We start from the raw sequence: 12,463 nt of genomic DNA on the forward strand, positions 1-12,463 counted from the left end.
ACAAAAGAAAAAGAGAAAGAAATGAAAAGAAAAGAAAAATAGTTATGACTTCGTGCACTTAGAAAATTTGAATAAATCCAAATAAAGTCCTAAGAAATTCAAAGTTTTGAAAAATGGACAAGGAAAAAGCTTAAAATAGAAAAGGCCAATACAAAAAAAAAAAAAAAACTTTTAAAATGAAAACATTTCTTCAAGTTCATTTTCCTAAAGGGACATGCTCTTCAATTTAAGTGTTTATGCTTGAAATGATAAATGGTCATCTTTTATTATTTTTTCACAAATGTAAAAATTTATCTCTTACTACCCTTTTGAGCCTAATTGATTTTTTCAAAATAAACCATAACTAAAGATCACTCTTCACATCGGGGGGCAAAAAGGAACACATTTAGGGGTTAAAAATGGGGATGTCCAAATGGAATCCCATGTGTTAGGGGAAAAGCTCAATATAAAAGTTCATAAAAGTTTTAAATCCACTTAATGAAAGAATACAAAAAAATGTGAGAAAAAAAAAAAGAAAAACAAAATGAAAGGAAGAATAAAAGAAGGAAAAAAAATGAATGGGTGGAAAGCATAAGAAAATAAAAAGGAATACTCCTCAAAGTGTATCTTTCAAATGAAAAAAAAAATCCTTGGTTTTAAATACCCTTAAATACTTGTTTTAGGCATTTTTATCCTTTTTTTTTACAACCTTAAACCTTAATCTATTTTACATCCTGTGAAAAGTCTATATTGGATCAAGCATGAAAGCTTAAAATTAAAGAGTTTTTCTTGAAAAAATGACCAAGAATTTTTTGGATTCCTTTTTATTATCTAATTTCCTGTTTGGATCATTAACTCCTTTCAAAAAAAATTTTTTCTTTTTTTGAATAAGGTTGAATTCTTAGGTACATTGTGTAATAATACAAAAAAGTTTAAAAAAAAGTTAAAAAAGAAAAAAAAATAAATGTGGCTCTAGGGTAAAATCTTAAAAATGTAATCTAGAGCAAACTTTGAAAGTCACTCCTTGTGGTAGATGCTGAACAAAGGTAAGCCAAACCTTTTTAAAAGATCTAATATATTAAAGTCTCTAAAGTCTGAGATGAGCTGATTTCAAAAATCTCAACTTCTATCCATTCCCAAATAACCTTTTAAAATCTTAACCCCTTATAGTTAACCATGACATATATCAAAATGTTACATTCGAAGACTAAGGAAAATGTTGATATGTTTAGTTTTCAAGAAATTCATGTTTTTAGAAAAACTTATGTTTCATCTGTGAGCTTGCATAGAAATTTATATCTCTTTATTCTCTTCAGGTGTTGCAACCTTTTTGAATAAATAAAAATCTCTATCTATAAAACCATTTAATCCATTTAAAAGAAATTTTCACCGCTTTCATTTTTTATAAAGATCATCAATTTTTGAGAATTTAAGCCCAATCATTCTTTATTTCCTACCTTGCGATGTTATCTTAGTCATTCTCCTGTGATGTTTCCTTGTCATTCTCCTACGGTGTTATCCTAGTCTTTTTTTATTTTTTGACTGATGATATTATCTCCATCATCATTTATCTTTTGACCTGCAGTGTTATCCAATCGTTTTTTATTTTTGATTTGTAGTTCAGTCTTGATCATTTTTATTTTTAAACTCACAGTTCAATTCTGATCATTCTATTGTTCAGCCTATGTCAATTCAAATCATCTATAATGTCACATGCCTTTGTTCAACAAAAAAATTAAAAAAAAAAAACTTTTGGAGAATTATCAAGTTGGCTTCAGACGAAATTATTATTACGTCTTTGTCTTATTCATGATTTTCAGTAATATGCAAAAAGGAACAATTATAGACACTTAATTTTGTTTAGGTTTATTAAAATGAGATTTGAATTTCATTTGTAATTTTGATATGTCCAATTTCAACTCATTCAATTTTTTTATCGTGTTTATTACACATTAGATATTATTATTATTATTATTATGATAAAAATTAAAAATTAAAAAAAAAAGAAATAAGGGGATAGCCACCTGCTCCCATGATTTTCCTAATTTTTAATATAATTTTGAAATCTAAGTTTTATGTTTTCAGCTTGATTTTCAGATATAATTTTCTTTTTTGCATGATTTTTTAATCTAGTTTGAAGGAAATTCTTTGAGTTAAAAGAAGAAGGAAGAAGCCAACAAGGGGGATAGCTTTCATCACCTACACACACTTCTAACATCAACCGCCTATTACACTTGGGCACTAGAAGCAACACCGTCCCTCTATTCTTTCACCTATCTTTCACTAGCCCTCATTGACCCGAGCATAATCTCTCTACTCCAGGCAACTTACTAAAAAACCCTCACAGCCCCTCAACATAACACCCATTCACCCCTAACACCGGACCTTTTTTTCCAAAACACCCAGCCAAATATCAAGCCTAACCCTTCTTCAAATAGACCCAACCATACTAGCCTTCATACCCTACCATCACAACCAAACAACCCCTTCAACAAAAAAATCACCATAGAAGTCCAACTCAAACTAACAACCACAAAAAAAAAAATCATAAGAAAAATCAGTATTTCCTATATGAAAGAACCCATCTCCATAGCAAAATTCTTAAAAAAAATTAGTTGATTTTATATAAAAAAAAGCTTGGTTTTTAGGTTTGGCTGAAACTCTTAGGGTCGATCTAAGGTGTTTTGGTAAGATTTGGGTGAAGTTGAGCCCAAAACGTAGAAGAGGAGATCAAAGAGGAGCATCGATGAGAATTTGGGGGGCCAAAAGTCATCAGCTGTTGGTAGTGCCTATGATGGTAAAGTGGTAGTAATAGTGGTGTTTCGCCAAAAACTGAGTTGTGTAGGGGGATACTCTAGTTTTCGAAAAAAAAAAATTTTTTCCTAAAATAAGTTGAAATGTTTTTTAAAAAGTTTGGTTTATATAAAAAAAACCCAAAAATCAAAACGACATTGTTTTAAGTGAAGAGGATTCACGCATGACCAATAACTCCACTCGGGGGTCGAGCACCCGACCCAAGGTCCAAGCACCCGACTCGATAACCTAATTACACCTTTAGCTCATATTGGTCCAGTTGAATCAGTACTGGATTGCTCTTTCAACCTCCAGCTAGTTCAATTGAACTGACATTGATCGGATCGTTGATCAATCCGGTTCATGTAATTTTTTTTTGAATTTTTGAATTTAATTTTTTAATATTATTTATTGTTTATATTTATTATTATTATTATTATTATTATTATTATTATTATTATTATTTATGCATGTTTAAAATTTTAAATTTGCTAGAATGAATGTTTATTGTTTTTTTTAAATAATAACAATAATAAATAACAATAAATAATAAAAATTAAGATTTAAATTTTTATAATTATAAATTCCATTAAAAAAATTAAAATAAACCTTATAAAATAATAAAATACTAAATAATAATAACAATAATAAAAATGAAAAAGATTTCAAAACTTGTTGATATATTTAAATTTGAAAAATAAAGAAGAATAATAACCAAAAAAATAAATAACATAATAAAATACATATAAAAATGATAATGAAAATAGAATAAAAAAAGATTTTTTTCCCTACTTAGATGATGGAAAGAATAAAAATCATTTTATAAATAATAATAAATAATTTCACTTAGATATTGAGAAATTATTAAATAATAAGAATAAAAACAAATAAGTAATAAATAACAATAATAATTTTTTATAAAAAAAGAAATCTATGAAAAAATTTTAGCTAATTTTCGAAAATCATAAAAATCGAATTTGCTTTAAAAGTTTACTTAGATGTTGTGATTTTTAGAGATATTCGTATTTTTTAAAACCCTTTAAAACTCGAAAACCTTTAAAATTTGAAATCCTAAAGTCAAAACCTTAAAATTGGAACCTTAAAACCTTGAAAACTCGAAACCCTAAAATCCTAAAACCTAAAACCCTAAAATTCAAAACCCTAAAATCTCAAATCCTTAAGACCCTCAAAACCCTAAACCCTAAAATCTAAAACCTTAAGACCCTCAAAACCTTAAACCTTAAACTTTTAAAACTCTAAACCATAAAACCTCAAAATTCTAAAACCAAAACCCTAAAATCTCGTAACCCTAAAACGAGACTTTAAATCCTAAAAATCCATCAAGATCCTAGATTTAAACTTAACCCGAAATTCATCTCGCATCCTAAAATCATCATTCAAAATCATTCTAACTCTAAAACCTTAACTTAAACACATACCCAAAACCATCTAAAAATTCTAAGTATATGTACAAAAATTTCACATAAAGTAATTTGTTTCGGAATACCACCAAGAATATGGGGGTATTTAGGAAACCTTATTTCGTAAGTTTTTTCGTACGAATCCTGAACCCATAATAATAATAAAATTAAACAAATAAAAAAATATGATTAAAAATGGGATCTTAAATATAAATAGTCGTATCTAAACTCTGTCTAGATGTTAAAGAGTTAGGGTGGCCTCATTATGTTTAAGAACTCAATTCTAAAATTACACTTCATCATCTTGCATAGCATCCATTGGCATATACACATCTATTTATTATTGTTTTTACTCATTTCGTATGTTTATACCTTTCATTGTCATTTGCTAAATAATTATACCCTCATTGGCTTTTTCGCATAAAATGTTTTAAAAAAATGTGTAATTAAAAATATGGATTGATAAAATCAAACAAAAATAGCACTCCAAAAGAAATAATTCTTGGTACTCTACCTAGATGTTGGAGAGTCACCAATAATATTTTCTGTAAAGAATGTTATTTTCTTTTTCAAGGAATGACATGGTAAATTTTAGGTGAAAAGAATTATCTTTAAAGAATTTGAAGATAATTCTTTATCTTAAAGAGTTCTACAATATTCCTAATCGAAAATTTATAATAAAATTGATTTTTCTTCTTCAAAAGGTGAAAGAAATTATTATTAATATCAAAACCATTCTATCCAACACTGAAAATAATGTATGATTAATGGGTACCAATTTTCATGGGTGTTGTGGAGGTGTTAATCATTCCCCACATATAATCGACTTCCAAATCCACTTCTGATTTCATAGACCAAAATTATTTTTTTGATAAACTTTAAACTCATTTTATTGTTTTATTAAAAAGATAAACTTTTGGGTTGTCAATTACATCCTAAAAGAAATCGATGACTACTCTCTTATTTTTTTCAATTTTCTAAAATTCTTTTTTGTCTAACGGTCCCAAAATCATTATGTCATTGTTATACATTTACAACTATATTATAACTATTTTACCATTATGGTATATTATGCATTTATTATTATATTATTACTAAGTTATTAAAAAGTTATCAATTATTAACTACTAAATTATCATTCATTTACTATTTAGTTATCACTATTTTACTACTAAATTATCAATAATTGCTACTAATTTATACTCATTACATTTAAGTTTTCAATTATTAATTACTATGTTATTAATTATCTACTATTTTGTTATTGATTTATGTATATTCAAAAAGAAAGTAAACATAATATATGCGAAAGGATGTAATTTGTTTAGTGGACAAAAAAGTAACAAAAATTTAAGTGTAAATAACTTGAAAAGCATGAGAACATGATATTGATTTACTATTTTATAGTTTAATATGTAATAATAAGTTAAAATCATAACATGTAGTATACTAATGCAAGTATTAAAACTTAATTAAATAAATATATACAATGTTTATTAAGTCAATATTTCTAAGATACTCTTCAAATTTTTTAGTTTATAGAAAAATAATATGTATTAAGATAAGTTTTATTAATAACTTGATTAAATTATTAGTGTATATATTTTCATACATGTTATTGAAATACAATTACATATAAAAAATTAAAAAATTTTGAAGTATTCTATCACCAACAAAAGTAATAAACTTTTGTCTTATTTTTCCATCTTCAAGTACATAATTTTGGTAAAAATTTTGTTATATATATGATAAAAATAATGAGAAGAAATTTACTAAATAAACTTTATAAAAATTAAACAAACAACAATTTTGAACAATAGTAAATTCACAATAATTACATGTGCATACTCTATAAAATTTTCTACTAGTAAATGAAAAAATTATATATTTTTAATTATTACTTTTATTTTTATTAGTATCAATCAAAGGGACTTTTTTTATATTTTGATATTAATCAACTTCTCTATTTGAAAAGAGTAAAGAATATTGTGAGGGGTCATAAAAATCTAAATAATGTTTAATGCTATATTGTCTACCTAAATTAGTATGAAATATGATATCTCTTTTAAATAAAGTGTTTGAATTAATTGTTTTCCTCAACCCATATAATTGCAACTTGATCAACAAATGTATGATTATAAACTCGTTGATCTAGATTAACATTTTTGCAATACAAATTTTAAAATTCTTAAAAAATGATATATCTTTCAATTTTTGTAAGACTTGGGCATAATTATTTTCTTTTGGAATTATTATTAATATTTTCATCACTTTTGCACTTGAATTTTTATTGTGCTGTGCTCTCATTTTATTTTGAAGTTTATTACTAGTATTATAAAAGTATAGTTAAAATGATATATATTAATCAACTCAAAATTGAAACAATTCAAAATTCAATTCAGTATAATTAAAACTAATATAATACATATACTTATAAAAATGAACTAACTTAATTTGATTTCAATTACTTTAATTTAAAAGCCAACAACTTAGTAATTATTTATAACTCAAACGATTGAATATAACCAAAATTTGAATTAAAATAGTAACTAATTAGAATCCAATATTTTATATTTATCTTTCGTAACAATTTAAAATTATTTTATTCAAGCTTTTTTATCCTTCATCTTTAATGTCTTCTTTTATTGTTTTTGTGGTTAAATTAATTAATTATTTTAATTTTAGAAGTATTTCTAAAGAAAAATTGTAATTATAAATAATAGATTATGCTTTCTTTTTATTTGGTTTTATAATCAATTTGAATTCAGTTTGTTCAACAAAGAGAACTATATAACAATTTTTAAATTAAATTTGTTCAAGTGCATAAATGAATAATTCAGCACATTATGAATAGAAGTAGATGTGTAAGGAATCCATGTTTATGATCCAAAGTAATCGCACATTTTCTAAAGCCTGGCACTTAAATTGGAGCTGTTGATGCTGGGAACTTGAAACTTGACGTAGTCAGATAGTATAGCTACAAGCCTTTTTATATCTTCTGTTGTATGCACTGCAGTCAAAGTCAATCGTAATCTGAGAAAAAAAAAGAGAGAGAGAGAGAGAGAGAGAGAGAGAGATTATATTGACGTAATAAATACATAAAATTCACACACATACCAAAATATATATATATATATATGCAACAAGATTATGTGTATGTAGCATTTGTCTAACCTTGCGGTGTTGGGAGGAACTGCTGGGGGTCCGACTGGCACGACATAGAAACCGGATTCTAACAATTCCCTGCTTCATCAATGGCGATTTACTGTGTTAGAAGCTATATAGCGACGAACATAATCAGTGACAAAGAGAAAGAGAAATTAATTAAAAAGTGAAAGAGAACAAACTGGCTGGCTTTGCATGTCTACTCGGCATCTCGGATTATAACGCTTACTATTTGACTTGTGATAAGGGATTCCTGTTAAAGCTTGGAACTCTTACATCCGTTTTCGAATTTCCATTCTAAGCCATGATTCTTTTTTTGCCACCATGACCGCGGCTGATTCATACGTTGAACTCAATAAAGTCAGCAGCAGAAGAGTGACACAGTATTATAACTAACTGGGAAAAGGAAGCTTTAACTTACCATATGAGGCTGCAGCTAAGGGAACTGGCGCAAGTGTTGAAAATATAAAAGAACGAACCCTTGATTGGATGAATTGTTTCCAGATTTTGGTCCTCATGTCAGAAATTAAATCACATTTGGTAATTCTCCATTGGTGTAATTAGGCTGGTTCAACATTTTAGAGACTCTCTTGTAGAAGGAAATTGCAATTCCCTTGGTGTACTCTGAACATAAATATATATGCTGAAGTTATTACCTGCATGTTATGAACCCTCCAAGAGAAGATGCTGCCTTACTCAGAGTGCCGACGCTGATGTCAATATCCTTTTCACGGTTGAATTCCTCAGCTACTCCCCCACCATTTTTGCCCCAAACAAATGTTCCATGAACCTGAAAGGTGAAAATTTTTTACCATATGATTAGTATTATTGATCCTTGAGTCAACACAACAAGTTCTTAGTCTGTATCCCAAAAATTGGATACATCATGAACCTATTCATGATCTGTAAGTAAAGCATTCAATTAATCTACGAGACAAACATCCTACTATAACGAAATATTCTTATAATTTCTATAAGGAATTGAATATTTAGGAAGGACTTACATCATCAGGGACCCACAAAAATCCATGCTTCTAGCGAAGCGGAGCCAGCTCAACCAGGGGTGCAAAATCTCCATCCATACTGAACAAGCAGTTAAAGAAGATAGACTTGATCAAATCTTGATTCGCCATTTTCAAGATTTACATTAAATTGATTCTCTCAACTAAAATAGCAATGAAAATTGAAAGAAGAAATTCAAATAGTTAACATGGCATACCTATCTGTCACCACTACTTTTCTCTTCATTTTACAGTTTGTTCTGTCAAAATTTTAGAAAAACAAAAAAAAATTAATTGTTATATGATAGTAAAGTATACGAATTGAAAGCATTTTAATAATGTAGGAAAAAAAAAAAAACTACAAGAGAGCATCAAGGTGAGACATGTCACAGTGCTTATACACGAAAAATTCGACTCCCCCATGTCGTTTAGCGAGTTTAAGCCCGTCAACTATTGATGCATGGTTAAGCGCATCGGAAAATATGGCAGTCTTTTCTTCTTTTGTTGGCCTCCTCCCTGCAGATAGCGACGGGGCAAGGCTTCCGATTGCAACCATCACGGCCATATTGGCTGCGAATCCTAAAGTGCAAAGAAGACAGGCCCGGACCATATATCCCCAATTGCCCAGGCCAGTTATATATAGTTTCTACTCCAAATTTCGATAATCAAATGAACAGATCAAAGCTCCAAGAAGAAATATACTAATTGTGGCCATTGAATTTGGAAACCCATGCTTTGTTTTCTTATTCGTTACTAAAAAATATTTATAGAATTCCAATTTACAAAGTTTCGGGAAAAGTAAGTTTGTGTTACCTCTTTCTTCTTTAATTTTACCAAGCTGGATTCTAGTGCCATGTGGTAATTGGTATATCCACAGATCAGTGGAGAACCCCTTGGACCTGTTCCTTGTTCCATTGCTGCCTGCATGTCATATATTTTGAGTTGAATGTTGAAAATCATTAATTAATCCATCATATATATTCATCAACAATTAAATATACCTTGGCCATAGCTTTTGCAATTGTCGGATGCCTACTCAAACCAAGAAATCATTGTCAGCAAATAGAATTAGCTTCCTGAATTGCTGTTCCTGATTTGAACTGATTTTGTGATGATCATCTCTTTCATTTTTGCTGATAATTTCACCTCCTGTGGCACATACATGTACAACAACCATAATATTTAACTATATATATATATGTGTTAAGTAGGTGAAAGGAAATTAAAAGTTATACCATCAATCAATCGCTGGAAGAAAGCTTGTGTGAGTGAAATTTGAACAGAGAGTCGATCCCAAGGCTGAATTCCCTGGAATGTCTCATATTCATCTTCGTCGAACTTGGTTTGAGCCTCTTCTTCTTGTCCTACAATGGACAAATTCATGGGCCTTAAAGGCGTAAACATTTTGCGATACTCAAGTTTTGGAAGTGCTTCTTCAATCCACATATCCCAGAAGCTCTTCTTCCCCATTAATTCCATTTCGAAAAACAAATTCCTGTCTTTTAATTGCCAATTTGTTTGCAAAAAAAAAGGGAAAAGAGGAGCTATAGTTGGTTCACTACGCTTCTATTTCATCACATCCATCTATATTTATAGTGGAACACCCTTACTAAAATATATATACCCTAATCATTGAAAAATGAAAATTACCCAACTTATTTTTTTTTATTATTTTTTTAAATTTATTTTGTACGTTGTTCCACAAATCAAGTTGGAGAATTTGATAGGATCCACAAGATATATATAGTAACGTTATAATTCTCAAAGAAATTTATATAGTCTCATTTTAATTAATAAAAAAATAATTCTTTTTATTTATAATTAAATAAGGGTGCATGGATTTTGTAATATAGAAAGATTTTAAGTTGCAGTTAATAAGTGCATATGAATTTTACAGTATCTAACAAATTTGAAGTTTCACTTTTGTTGAATTATAATTAAGAAATATTAATTTTAGGTGCGTGATGCACTTATAATTTTTTATGTTTAAAAATTTATTTCAATTAATAATTTTTTGATATTATGATAAAATATAAATATTAACAATTTAATTTTAATTTTAGTATAATATAAGTAAATTTTAATAATTTTTTATAAAATTTTGGTAACCTTCAATACAATTTTGGTAACCTTCAATATTAGTTTAATAGCCTTCAATATTATTTTGGTAACTTATTATATAATTTTGGTAACTACTGATACAATTAGCAATATTTGAGAAAATTTTAGTAACCTCTTGGTGTAGTTTTATTAACTTTTGATATCTTATGATACATTTTTTGTAATTAGTAATAAAATTTATAATTAGTAACAATAGATTCTTATAAGAAAGTGAGGATTTAGTTCCAATATAAGATTTTTTTTTATATAATAACATTATTATTTAATTCAAATTTAGAATTTTTTCATTAAATTTTTGTATTAAATAAATTCATGATAGATTTATCTTAGCCTCCCAAGATGAAATTTGTAATTTGTTTTTTCTAGTAACCAAGGTTCAATTTGATAACTTTTGTTATAATTTTGCTGTTGATAATTTCTGATAAAATTTTGATAACTTCAATATTAATTTGATAACTTATGATATAATTTTAGTAATTTTTTATACAATTTCAATAATCTTTTATAAAATTTTGGTAACATCTTCATGTAGTTTTAGTAACTTTTGATATCTTATGATATATTTTTATAATTATTAATAAAATTTGTACTATCATATATTTAATAATAGATTCTCATAAAAAAATGCGATGATTCAATTCCAATGTAAGACAATTTTTTTAATATAATAATATTATTATTTTAATTTTCTTTTTATATAATACCATTATTATTTCATTCAAATGTAAAACTTTTTCACTAATTTTTTTATTAAATAGATTCATGGTAAATTTATATTAACCTCTCAAGATGAAATTTATAATTTCGTTTTTGCTAGAACCAAGGTTCAAATTTGATATCTTTTGATATAATTTTGATTTCGATAACTTTTGATAAAATTTTAGTAACCTTCAATATTAGTTTGATAACTTATGGTATAATTATGGTAACTATTGATACAATTTTGGTACTCTTTGAAAAAATTTTAGTAACCTCTTAATGTAGTTTTAGTAACTTTTAGTATCGTATTATATATTTTTTATAATTATTAATAAAATGTATGTCATTATATATTTAACAATAGATTCTCATAAAAAAGCGAGGATTTAGTTCCATTACAAGATAATTTTTTTTTATATAATAACATTATTATTTCAATAAATTTAAAATTTTTTCACTAATTTTTTTATTAAATAGATTAATGGTAAATTTATCTTAGTTTTCCAAGATGAAATTTGTAATTTCATTTTTGTTAGTAATCAAGATTCAAATCCTAACAATTTCAAATATAATAAATTTATCAATAATTAATAATTAAGTTATCATTAATTTAGTACTATTTTATCAATAAATTAATATTAAGTTATCAATAATATAACACTAAATTATCAATGATTACTATTAAATTAACATTAAAGTACTACTAATAAATGAATAATTTATTATTAAATTATTGATAATTTACTATTAAATTTAAAAATTACAGTATTATTTATTTTATATGGTACTAATAAGAAATAATAATAGACCTAAAATGAGAAGTTGATTATTATTTTTTATAAATAATAAAAGTAAAATAGAAAAAGGCTGCTATAGCTTGGACTTCTCCGACAATTTCCTTTTTTTTTTTTTTATGAAAAGATTTCCTTATTCCATTTTCCCAAGCTTTTGCAAATAATAAATCTCTATTTTCTATTTTGCAATCTTGTCAAATGCTCGGTCGAATTCCTTTCCTTTCATGGCTTCTATTTAGGGCATTTTTTGGTTCAAAGGATAAATTGAAATTTTTATTTATTAGAGACTATCAGCAGACAATTAGAAAAAATTTTTAACTTTTGGACTAACCTAATATGTATAGTGCCACGTTCAGTTGGTTACATCATTATTTTACCCCACAGACTCCTCACATTCTACTTATAAATAAAGTCATCTAAGGACTATCTATTCATCTGATATTCTTTTCTACTTTCCTATTTTTCTCTTTTTTCGATCTCCTTTATTCCT

General features: G+C 26.7%; 1 pseudogene; it reads right to left on the minus strand.

The window, feature by feature from the left end:
• Positions 1-7,099: 7,099 nt before the first annotated feature.
• LOC111275315 (8-amino-7-oxononanoate synthase-like) lies at positions 7,100-9,892 on the minus strand (annotated as a pseudogene).
• Between the last annotated feature and the right edge of the window lie 2,571 nt (positions 9,893-12,463).

This window comes from Durio zibethinus, chromosome 17 (genome assembly GCF_047325235.1).
Source record: "Durio zibethinus cultivar Kanyao isolate XHJ-2024 chromosome 17, ASM4732523v1, whole genome shotgun sequence".
NCBI lineage: Eukaryota > Viridiplantae > Streptophyta > Magnoliopsida > Malvales > Malvaceae > Durio > Durio zibethinus.